Genomic DNA, 12,751 nt, shown 5'->3' on the forward strand with positions numbered 1-12,751 from the left:
ACTAAGTAGTACGTCATAGATTATCAACCAGAATTTCTAGAGAGCCAGACCTGGGGGAGAAAGAACAAAACAAGAAGAGCCAACTGGAAGACATGTGGAGTGGTTTGCATTCTTTCAACCTCAAGAGTGACAGTGGCCAAGAACAGAGAAAGACATTTTCCTGAGAGGCAAAAGTCTGAAACTCAGTTATATGTGTTCTGTTCCTGGCTGCCCTTGCCTAATCATAATGACATTACATGAGGAAAATACAAATTAATCATTAGAGGAGAATTAGGGGCATGTTTACTCTTGGCCTTGTTAGCCTGAACTTGGAAGAAGGACTGGGGCAATGGTGCTTAACTTGGCTGCATGTTGAAATCACCTGGGAGATTTAAAAATGCTGATCTTTGTGAGTTCCCCAGGTGATCCTAAAGGGTACCCCAAATTGAAAACTACTAATCTTGGGAGTATTCTGAGAGAAGTTTTTTTGGCCAGAAATGAAGAAGGGGAAGAATAGGACTTTTATACAAAGGAACTAACGTAAACTTGTGCACATCAGAGTTTCTGAGTCCCATGGATGCTTTATTCTCCTACTGGTCCAGGTCAAGTAAAGAAATCATGCAGTTGCCTATTACATGGGTTCACCCGATGCATACAACAATATCACCTCTAGGAAGGAAAATGGAGAATTCAGAACGAGAGATGATGGCTGTTCACACTCCTGGTATGTAGGCATGGGGAATGCCACTGGGGGAAAATGTGGTTTCTCTTCCTGCCCATCTCCTCCTTCCAGAGAACCAGACTCACTCCAGGTGGGGAGTATGCTAGGGCTTCCACATCGTGTGGTGGGTAAGCACTGATTTAGTCATCTGTTCTGGTTTGAAGACATAAGATGAGTTCATGTTATTTTAAAATAACCCGATCCCACCAGAAAGGTGATGCAGAACTGAGACTCAATAAACACACTGAAGTTTCAGGGTCAGAAAAGGCAGTCAAAACTGACATGGTATAGTGGGAAAATGACGCTAAGGGCAAATACGCAAAGCTCTGTCCAAGCTGAGATGTTCTTTCTGTTCCTAAAATTTAGAAAGCAATCCTCTGACCCTGCTTCATCATACAAGGGCCTTAAGGACACAGACAACCCAGGAAGGAACAACTGATCTCAGAGGAGATAATCACGTGCATGACACAGTCAAAGACCCATTTGCCTAATTTAATACCAGACTTGGCCCCTCCACAATAACAATGTTTGGTCTCATTTCCAGTGCCCTTTCATTTTATGACTTAGTTTCTAATTTGTTTGTTTACAGTTGCTATTTATTCTTACCCTGGCAATGTGACTTATTATATTATGTCAGATGTGTCCTTCTCTGCATGCGGGAAGAAAATTAGCTGTGAAGACTTCCTCTGACACCACATCTAAATCATACAGAACTAAATTTTCAAATATTCCAGATGAGACAAACTATTAAGCAAATATTGCACACAAGAGGATTTAGGAAATTTACAAATGGCTTTTAAACCATGGCAGTATAAGTTATTTATATGAACTTCTGCCTTAGCCAAGATGACAATTTAATCCCTAAAAGAGCTGATATATGTGCAAGTGACCAGCCCGGGGCCTGGTGGTAGCTGATCGCCATTAATGAAATATGAATCTGAGTCTTACCCTTCAAAACAAGCCATGGGCACGATTCTAATAAGTGGGAACATTTGGGAGACGATGACTGATCACTTTAAAGTCAGCAATGCTAAAAAGTCTGATGGTAGGTTTTCTCTGATGTGGTCTGGCTGTTACAAGCATAGCTTTGGAGGTGGATTCCAGAATGTACTCGGGAGATTGAGTACAACCTACCGGTCTCCAATCCACCAGCCTCATGTCAGACAGCCTTATTCTGACCCTACCAGTATCACCTTTGTTGATCTCACTTCCTGTCTATTTTACCTTCCCACTTTTGTGAGACTCTCAGTTCCAGACACTCCTGTCTCATTTCTCAATTGCGTTTTACATTTCCACCCAACATGTACTGACACCTGTGTAGTTGTGTTATTTGATAATGTACTTTACTTGGCTAAGTCTTCGGCAAGCCTCATTATCTAAGAACTGGCCTCCCAACCGGCGCTGATGTGGATTCCCTTCACAGTACTGGACCAAGCGACTTAAATTTCACATGTTCTGTAGACTTTAGACAGCAAATTTTTAAAGTTCTAAAAAGAGAAAACCATGTCCCATGCCAAGTCCAAATAACAATAGTGATCCATAAGGATGGGAAACTCTTTATAATAAAATTGTATTAATACATTTAAATATTATTTTTTCCTTTATCTCTTCTTGATCTTTAAATGTGAGAGTACCCTGAGTTTCGTCCTTAGGCATTTCTCTTTTTCACTGCACTCACTCTTTAAGTGACTGTATTGAATCTTGTGGCTTTACACATATTAATTCTCTGCTTTCAAATTTATATCTTCAGGCCAACCCCCTCTGCTGGGCTCCTAGCTTATATATCCTGCACCTTGATGTGTACCCTTGGAGGTTTGCAAACATTTTAATCACGACGTATCTGCGCTTGAACTCTTGATTTCCTCTCCAAAGACTACTCTTTCTTTAAGTCTTGCCCATCTCAGTGGATGATACCACTATCCACCATGTTGTAAGGAAGAGAAAAAGGCAGGCAGGTGGGAAGAAAGGAAGAAGGAAGGAAGAGAAGAAGGCATAGGTAGGTAAGGAAAGAAAGGGGTTGGGGAGACAACCAGTTAATAGTAGTAAATGTGATATTGAGAAGTATGTAAGCAGAAACAAAATTTTAAATAGAATTTTGGTGCACAAAGCACTTTCAAAAACTGCCTTAGGACACTGTTCATGTTCTATTTATTGATCCAGATTTTAAACCAAATTTTAAGAATGAGAGACAAGCATCACAGAGGTCAACATTTTAAAATATGGATGATAGGGTCAGCAATGTCATTTTAAAAAGTCTCTATGACCTAACATGCCATCCAGCCCATTGATACTCTGCTGAAGTAAAAAAACAAAACAAAACAAAAAACCCTACTGAAAACAATTACTACCTGTTTTTGAAACATGACTGTCAAGATACAAAGACTAAGAGAAGTCTAGAATAATAGTTTACATTAAGAGCAGTAGTAGGTTTAGGGAGCAACCATTTGGGAAATATTGTATAGATGCATGTTGGGTGATGTTTCCTTATTTGAAGGCAGGTTTTAAAACCAAATTTAATGAACCAAGAGCTCCAAATGTGGATTAAAAAATGTGTTAAGAGAAAAGAAAGACAAGGAAGAATCCCTAACACCTTTTTCTTACCTCTCTTTTCACATAATCATCACTGAATGCAGATCCTTGCTCATGAGTTTAATCCCACATGGTCAACATTTGGCTATGATTAGCATTTCCACCATGGGTATATCAAGACAACAATGGAGCAACTTAATTCTCTTAACTGCTCACATGCACAATCAATCAAGTCTGCATATATTTATTTGGTGTCTTCTGGTATAAGACCTTGTGCTCTGTCCTGCAAAACACTTCTCTAACTTCACTTTTGCCTAGAAGTTGACCCTCTTCTGTACTGTTACTACTATTACTATCACCATCATTATCATCATCATTAGTTATTAACTTTAAACTAAAAATCTGCTATAGAGCATGAGTTTCACCAGAACACACATTTTAAAGGAGAGAATAAACTATTTGAAAGCATAATTAAGACTTGCTTGAAAGAGGTGCTTTGCTCACCTCCTTTCATTTCAAAGATTTTTTTTTCTTCCTTCTTTTTTGCTCTGTCATGCTGACTCCAGCAGTTTCACCAGATCCCCCAGACTAATGGCTGTGGGACGGATGCCAGTTGCCCTGTAGACATGTGCTTCCCATTGGCTTATCTTTACTCATTATTCTGTTCTTAATATCATTGTGCAAAGAATCTGAAGATTACGAAATAACAAGGTTTTCCAATATGTTGCTGTGTTTAAACATGTGATAAATTAACAAGGGGATAGTGCAATGAAAGCATTTGCATTTAATTTCCATTTGAGGCACAGAGCTAATACAGCACTAGAGAGAGAAAGCCATTTGGTTTATTCTCAAGAGTTTGGGTGAGCACAAAACTAAATAAAGCTGAACCACAACACGGTAGGACTTATTAGATCTGCATGACCAAATGGTGGCACCCTAAACAGTGGACCAAACAGCTTTCTTCCCCTCTTTACAAACTGTCGCAGCAGAGATGCAAGATTTCCATAAATCTAGCAAAATACCACAATGGGAAAGCATTTTGTATGTCAGTGTCCCCTAGGTACATATTTCTTTTTTTTTCTTTTTAAGATTTTATTTATTTATTTGACAGACAGAGATCACAAGTAGGCAGAGAGGCAGGCAGAAAGAGAGAGGGAAGCAAGCTCCCCGCTAAGCAGAGAGCCCGATGCGGGACTCGATCCCAGGACCCTGAGATCATGACCTGAGCCGAAAGCAGAGGCTTCAACCTACTGAGCCACCCAGGTGCCCCCCCTAAGTACATATTTCTTAAGGAAAGTTTTCATTAAGAAAAAAAGTTAGTGAGAATTACACCAGGAAAAAAGAGGAGAAATCGTGATCTTATACCAGTTTTCTCCCTTAGTCATCTTGGTCAATTCACATATTTCGCAGTGTCCCTTTTGCCATTTGTAAAAATATCACAATAAAATACAACTATCTTCCACGGTGAAAATGAGAGATTTTCTGAGGTGACGCTTATATAGCATATTTAACTTTTTAAAGAGCTGTTTAAAAAGAAGTATAAGAAGAATAAAGTGGTTTTTCTTCAATTATGTATTAATAAATCAATTGGAAAATCAACATTTCTGTAGATAGTTTGTATAGGATTTGTTGGATAGATATTGCTGTTTTGCTAGAACTACGCACGGGTCCAAGAACAGAGATTTAAATCTTAAATATGAAACACTCCTTTGTTTTGCTTTTCTCATTCTTTGCAAAGCTCATTTTGGGCTTTAAAACTACTCAAGGGATACTATCGTCAGAAACTATAACAAGAAGTTGCCAACTTGATATTATTTGAGGGGATGCCAAAAATATCCTCGCGAGAATTCTCCCTATTTCCTCCTTGCTACCTGAAATCTAACAATTGTGATTCACTCAGTTGTACTGATGGTTGACATCTTCCTATAGATGAGGAAGGAAGGAGGAAGGTATGACTACTCAAATAACCACAAGATCACTGCCCTGTACTATCATTCAGCCTATATTTCTCCATGCTATTCACAAAGATAGATGATGTTTTCAAATGGCTTACTGAAACCTAGCTATATCATCATTATACCATGTGTTCCCAAACATAATGAAAGGAGATTTCTTGCAAAGTCCTTGAATGAAGCTGAAAGGATGTTGGCACCTAAAGTTTGAGCAGAGCAGCAGAAAGAAAGCAGTGACACCCACCGTACTCCCCCATACACTGGAAATCCTGGGAACCCACAAAGAGAAAAATCAGATTGCCTTTTAGTAACCACTCATTTGCTTCTCAATGCTCATGAATAACATTTTGGATAATCCTTTTTAGAATTGAACTAGACATTTTCCTCTTAAAAAAAAACAAGTTAGGACATTGAACCATCATAGATACACCCTTTCTCCATATCTCTCCTTCTTTCACGCTCTCATTTTTAGGGATGACTTAGAACTTCAGAAAGGTCTAAAATGAACCTAAAAAGTTTCTTCAGCATCCTTAGACATAAATTGTTAAGGCTTTAACATCTGAATTCATCTAAAGTAGGCTGTTGTTTTCTCTTTACATCTTAATGTACAGTAAACTATATTCATGTTGTTTAATAAGTACTTTCCCAATTTAAGATCATTGTTTATGTTAGAGAAAATAAAAGCAAAACAGGAGTTAATTAGCTCTGCCTCCTTTTGTCAACTATTAACATCTATTAATTTAACCAGTTTCCCCCTAAATCGAGGGGGAGAAAGGAGGTCTTAAAAAATCTTATAGGATGAGGGGCGCCTGGGTGGCTCAGTGGGTTAAAGCCTCTGCGTTCGGCTCAGGTCATGATCTCAGGGTTCTGGGATTGAACCCCACATCGGGCTCTCTGCTCAGCAGGGACCCTGCTTCCCTCCTCTCTCTCTGCCTGCCTCTCTGCCTACTTGTGACCTCTCTCCTGTCAAATAAATAAATAAAATCTTAAAAAAAATCTTATAGGATGGACTGACTCATTCAACTATGTGCACATATAAATTTGATTTTTAAATGCTCATCAATAAGGAAATGAAAAAGAAGAAGAATTTTACATTATTCTGAAGGCACAGATCTTATTATTTGGAGAAAAATATTTTATTTGAAATCCATGTTTTGGGCACAAACAAATAATGGGAAAATGTCTAAAATTATCTTGATGACTGTAACTTCTCAGGCCTCATTCAAAAAGTCTCATAAAATCATTTTTTGTAGGGGCACCTGGGTGGCTCAGTGGGTTAAAGCCTCTGCCTTCAGCTTGGGTCGTGATCCCAGGGTTCTGGGATTGAGCCCTGCATTGAGCCCCACATTGAACCCCACATTGGGCTCTCTGCTCAGCAGGAAGCCTGCTTCCCTCTCTCTCTCTGCCTGCCTCTCTGCCTACTTGTGATCTCTGTCTATCAAATAAATAAAAAAGAAATCTTAAAAAAAAATCATTTTGTGTAAGAAAGTACTGATCTAACAGATACCTAAACACATGGAAGGAGCTTTGGAACTGGGTAATAGGTGGTGGCTGCAAGAGTTTTGAGGTGCTAGAAATATGGATGTGAAGGGTGATTCTGGTGAAGTCTCAGATGACAATGGAAAGCGTGTTATTGGAAAAGAGAAAACACAAGGGGCAGGGTTACCCTACAGAGCCATGGGGGTGATGTTGCCAACCCACTGAGCCTGGAAGGTGGGACACTGAGCCAAAGAGGATTATTCTCAAGCCTTCAGACCCAATGAAATTTGTCTTGCTAGGTGTTGGACTTGCTTGGAATCTATCACCCCTTCCTTCTTTCCCATTTCTTCTTTTTAAATGGGAATGTCTCTCCTCTGCCTCTCTCACTATTGTATTTTGGAAGCACATAATTTGTTGAATTTCACAGGTTCACAACTGGAGAGGACTTTTGCTTCAGGATGAATCATACCTCAAGTCTCATCCATATCTGATGTAGATGATATTTAGATGAGACTTTGGACTTTAAAACTGATGCTAAAATAAATTAGGGCTTTAAGGGCTGTGGGTATGGAATGAATATACTTTGCATGTGAGGAAATGAGTTTTGGGGGTCTAGGAGTAAAATGCTCTGGACTGAATTATGTCTCTCTCCAAATTCATATATTGAGGCCCCAAACCCCACTGGGGTAGTATTTGGGATAGACTTTTTTTTTTTTTTTAAGATTTTATTTATTTTTTTGTCAGAGAGAGAGGAGCGAGAGTGAGCACGGGCAGACAGAGTGGCAGGCAGAGGCAGAGGGAGAAGCAGGCTCCCTGCCAAGCAAGGAGCCTGATGCGGGACTCGATCCCAGGATACCAGGATCATGACCTGAGCTGAAGGCAGCTGCTCAACCAACTGAGCCACCCAGGCGTCCCTGGGATAGACTTTTTGAAGATAACTAGATTCATTTTATTTTTTTTCAAGATGTATTTATTTATTTGAGAGAGGGAGAGAAAGAGCATACAGGTGTGAGAGGGGCAGAGGGAGAGGGAGAGAAAATGCCAAGCAGACTCTCTGCTGAGCTGGAGCCCGACACGAGGCTAGATCCCACCACCCTGGTATCATGACCTGAGCCAAAACCAAGAGTTGGATGCTTAACCAACTGCACCAGCTAGGTCCCCCTGGAGGTAGCTGAAAGGAATACCTGAGTGCTTGTTTTTTTCTCTCTTTCTCTCCATGCACTAAGGAAAGGCTGTGTGAGGACACATCCGGAAGATAGCTGTCTGCAACCCAAGGAAATAGCTCTCACTAACCAGACAGACACCCTAGCTGGCACCTTGATGTTTGACCTCCAGTCTCCAGAACTGTGAGCAATGAGTTCCAGTTGTTTAAGCTGCCTAGTCTATAGCATTTTGTTATGACAGCCCAAGCAGGCTAATAGAAGAACCAAAGGGTTATTTCTTGGGGTTCTTACACTTTTCCTCAAGAAAAAGAGATAAAAACTTAAAATAAAAGGGTTAAACAATAGTCAATGGTTGATAAAAAGAGATTAATTTATCCTCGAAATAAGTAAATTATATAGCATATTTCCCTGATGACACAGTAGTTACCTACAAATTACGACACCATTTCTTTTTGTTACCAGCAGAAAAATAAAAACTACAATACTAGTAGTGATTGCTTTTTTCCTTCACCAAAGGAACTTTGCATTTATCTCTGTCTCTCCAGCTTTTTCACAGTTCTCTGTGGCGTGAAAATCTGATAAAACTCAGAAGGGACAGCTAAACTTAACTTCAGTATTTTCCTGCTGAGTTTGAGAGTGCTTTGCCGACCCTAGCAAGATGACAATCTGAGCTGTAGCACCAGAAAGGACCTCTCGCTTTATCCCCTCTGAAATTCCTATCTTTGTCAGGGCAGTAGCTCTAGAGAAGGTACTAATTAAGAAATCTGAGGTAGGTTTTCCCTCATACTTAGAAGGATTAGCTATGAAAATAAGTTCATTTGTTTCCTACATCATATTTTGTGTAGATCATAAACCTTTTTAAATAGAATCAGTTTCTATTTAATCCCCTTAAGTTGGAGATCTAGAGGTATTGACAACTTACCCAAAAATGGACTGAACTTAAATATTATTAATCATTACATATGGAATAAATATATTGCCATGTAGCTTTCCCCACTCAGGTTTTCCTTTTTAAAGAAGATAGAGTATTTTGGATATGGAAATACTGAACACCATGGGATTTTGTTGTCATTGTTTTTTAATTGCTTATGAGAGATTTCACATGATTTATGCATAAATAGCTTTGGGTGTTTTCTAAAGACTTAGTTCCAACATTATCGTTGTCCATTCATCCTCTTATGGATGGCTTTGGTACTCTGGGGTCTCAATGATCAATTTTAGAAGAGATCTATGGTGATGTCTAATATGGTACAATGTCAACTCAATGGACATTAGTATAGGTGGGTCCTGGACTGGGAAGAAGGGGATTACTGATTAGTTGTCAAGGGAGAAGGAAGTAAACAGAAATCCGGTTATGAAAACAAGGATCAAGATATGAATGTGGGCTTTGAAATAAGGCAGAAGTTCACAATGTCAGAGTGGGGCTGATACCAAGGAACCATCAAGTCGAGTACCTGTTACTAAAACACAGGCCCTTGAATCACTCCTATCTTAACTCAGGATTGACCTCAGAGGCCAGGTGCAGCTAAGCCAACAGGAAACATTAGGAAAGGAGCATAGTACAGGTTGCAAAGCAGGCCCCAACTGTCCTAAGCTTTCATTCAGTCATTATCAGTCCCCAAATCTCAAATGAACACCCATGTAAGGATTTAGTGTGAACTCTGCTTAACCCAAAACCAAAGTAGAACTTCATTTTATGTTCAAGAAAATGTATAAAATATCTGTTCATGTATTTGACAAATGTACTGAGTGCCTACTCCTGGGCTCAACACTCTGCTGTGGATAAAGTGATGAACAAGTCAGAAAGTTGTACTACTGAGAGGATGGAAGAGATGGGGCTAGAAGAGAAAAGCAGAATACAGATCTCACAGGGTGTATAGGCCAGGTTAAGAAGATTTCTTCTAAAGGCAGGGACTTTTAGATAGATCAGTGACTGGTTCTTAGTTTGTTGTTGTTATTGTTGTTGTTTGTTTATTTTAGGAAATATCACTTGGCCACTGAGTGGAAAAAGACTGTAGAGGGCAAAAATAACAGTGAGATAGCTTAAATTGTTTAACTTAGCCACATTTGACATTTAGAGATTATTTCAATGATCCCAGTGAGAGGTTGGTGCCCCAGACTAGGCTGGATGTAATGGGATATCACAAACATTCTATTTACATATTTAGAGGTAGAACTAAGAGGATTTCCTGAGGGATGGATAAGAGAAGTAAGGAAAACAAAAGATGAATCCAAGTTTTGGGCCTAAACAATTGGATGGGTGGAGATATCACAGTCCAAGATGGAGAAGAATAGTGGAGGAGTAGGTTTGGAAGAAAATAATGTAGCCACCTGTAGCATATAAAATAGAGATGCTAGACATCCAGGAGATGGTTGGGACTAAAGAGAACTTTCTTCCTTGTTCTAGTCTAACCTTGAAATGTCATTTCAATTTCTTCTATTTATTCATCAGTAAAATAAATATTATAAAAATAGGTTTAAAATAGAATTTACCGGGGCACCTGGGTGGCTCAGTGGGTTAAAGCCTCTGCCTTCGGCTCAGGTCATGATCCCAGGGTCCGGGGATCGATCCCCGCATCAGGCTCTCTGCTCAGCAGGAAGCCTGCTTCCCCCTCCCTCTCTCTGCCTGCTTCTCTACCTACTTGTGATCTCTGTCAAATAAATAAAATAAAATCTTTAAAAAATATAGAATTTACCATATATTTGTCAAGGTTTTAAAATCCTTTTTAAAGTCTCCTCCCCTAAGATATCTGAAAATGTGACATGGGAAATCTTTGTTTTTATAAAAATAACTAGTGCAATGAAGACAAAAAGCATAGTCTCTTTATTGACTTCCAGTTTAAAAAAAAGAAAATCATAAAAAATAATTACATTACTTAATGCTAGTACATATTTCTTATTATAAAATTAACTTGAAGTTACCATACACAGTTTTTTTACTTGAGTTGAAAGCATATTTTCACTTTAAGACAAAAATAGTTACTACCCAAATTAGACAGTTATGGATATATAGCAGAAAATAAACATTTGAAAACAGTTTGGCATATGCCTATGTCCCAAATTTATACAAGCTCTGAATATTTCATACCTCCTCCTTAAGACAAATACAAAGTTTATGTCAAATTATTCTTTCTTTGCAAAGGTGCCTCTACGTTTAGGCCCAGATCTGATAATATATAAACCTCCCATGTGTAATGATGAATATTCATATGAATCATGCCAAGGAGGCTATAAAAGAAATTACATCATTCTTTTTTCTCCCTTTCTTGCCTCATGAGATTTTCCTCTAATTGACCACATAGAGATAAGAGTAGCCTGGTTGAGGCATGTTACTCGATTTGCCGAGATTGATTTAACTGCTCTAGCTCTGAGGCAGCTGCCTCCTCCCTCTCTTCCGCCTGTTCATTGACCCACTGTAGAAAAGGAGCCCCTACCCGGGCCTGAGACAACGGTGATCAGCTTTCATGTCGCCCATGCGGAAAATGGTACCATTTCTATTGATCAGTACTGAGTGAAATATAGTACTCTGAAAAGCTAAAAAGCCCTCTGATGCTGGTAAGGAAGTTCTGCAGTGTTTGAATAAGTGTGAGGGGGCGTGAAAAATGTTAACATGAAGAAATGCCTGCCCCAAATCATGTGGCAGTCATCACAGATAGCTCATGTGATCTAACTTACCACACACTTAACTCAAGGGAAGTCTCCATTCACCTTCATTTATCACATGATGAAGCCACTTTGTGGACACATTATGACCATACGTTCCTTATTCTCTCTTTTCCTGTGACTAAAAAGGTATTTCTTTCTTCTTGGTAAAGAAAACAAAGATTCTTTTGAATAATATGTCCACACTTACTTTTCTCTTGCTGTCAAATGGACTGTGTTTGTTTACATATTAACCTGAAAAAAGAAATTTCTGGGAGGAAAGTATTGCTATGTCTAAGAATAACATTCAGAGATATTCCTGCTTCGAAAGTTTCTTAATTATTTAGGGAATCAAGTTTTAATAGACAAAAACACTCCTAAACTCCAGGTCCTATTTTAATAGAACTAATTTTTTTCTAAACATTGAATTAAAACTGTACTGGTATTACACGCAATCACAATGACGAGATTAGAGATTTCCCTATTGTCATCGTCAGGATAGATCACAGGGAAGTTTGTAAGATTCAACATTTCACTGTACCTTAGAGTGGCCTGGGGCCCTGAATAAACAAACAAAACTTTTCTGTTTACAGAGCTTTTATCAAGTTGCACAGTTATCTGTGTGGTCCCAGGGACCAAAATGATAGGGGAAATGGAACAGGTATGATATGGGGCGATTTTGCACCTGCCTTCTTTCTCAATCACCTACATCCATCTCTCTCTTTCCCTTTCACACTAGTTTCACCTTAAATAATCTCACTCATTCCTAAAGATTCACCTGCTGCCTAGGGCACCTGGGTAGGTCAGTCGGTTAAACATCTTCCTTTGGCACAGGTCATGATCTTGGGGATCTGGGATCGAGCCCCATGCCAGGCTCCGTGCTCGGCAGGGAGTCTGCTTCTCCCTCTGCCTGCCACTTCATCTGCTTGTGTGCTCACTCACACACACACACTCTCTCTCTCTCTCAAATAAATAAATAAATAAAATCTTAAAAGAAGAAGATTTATCTGCTACCTATGTATTGATTCCCAAACGTGTACCTCCAGATCTTTTTCCTACGCTCCAGGCTCCTATATCTGACAATCCATACTTCATCTCAACCTGGATCTCCTCAGACAGCAGCAACTTAACTTGACCAAAATGGAACTCATTGTCTTTCTCTCTCCAAACCCTTCTGCTCCTGTAGTCTCTTATGACATACAACATGCCACATGTCATGGAAACCCAGGAGTCATCCCAGACTCCAAATCTTGACTCTGTTGTTTGACTGAATCCTGTTGGTTTGA

Source organism: Lontra canadensis, unplaced genomic scaffold, assembly GCF_010015895.1.
Source record: "Lontra canadensis isolate GAN:19392208 unplaced genomic scaffold, GSC_riverotter_1.0 scaffold9, whole genome shotgun sequence".
Taxonomy (NCBI): domain Eukaryota; kingdom Metazoa; phylum Chordata; class Mammalia; order Carnivora; family Mustelidae; genus Lontra; species Lontra canadensis.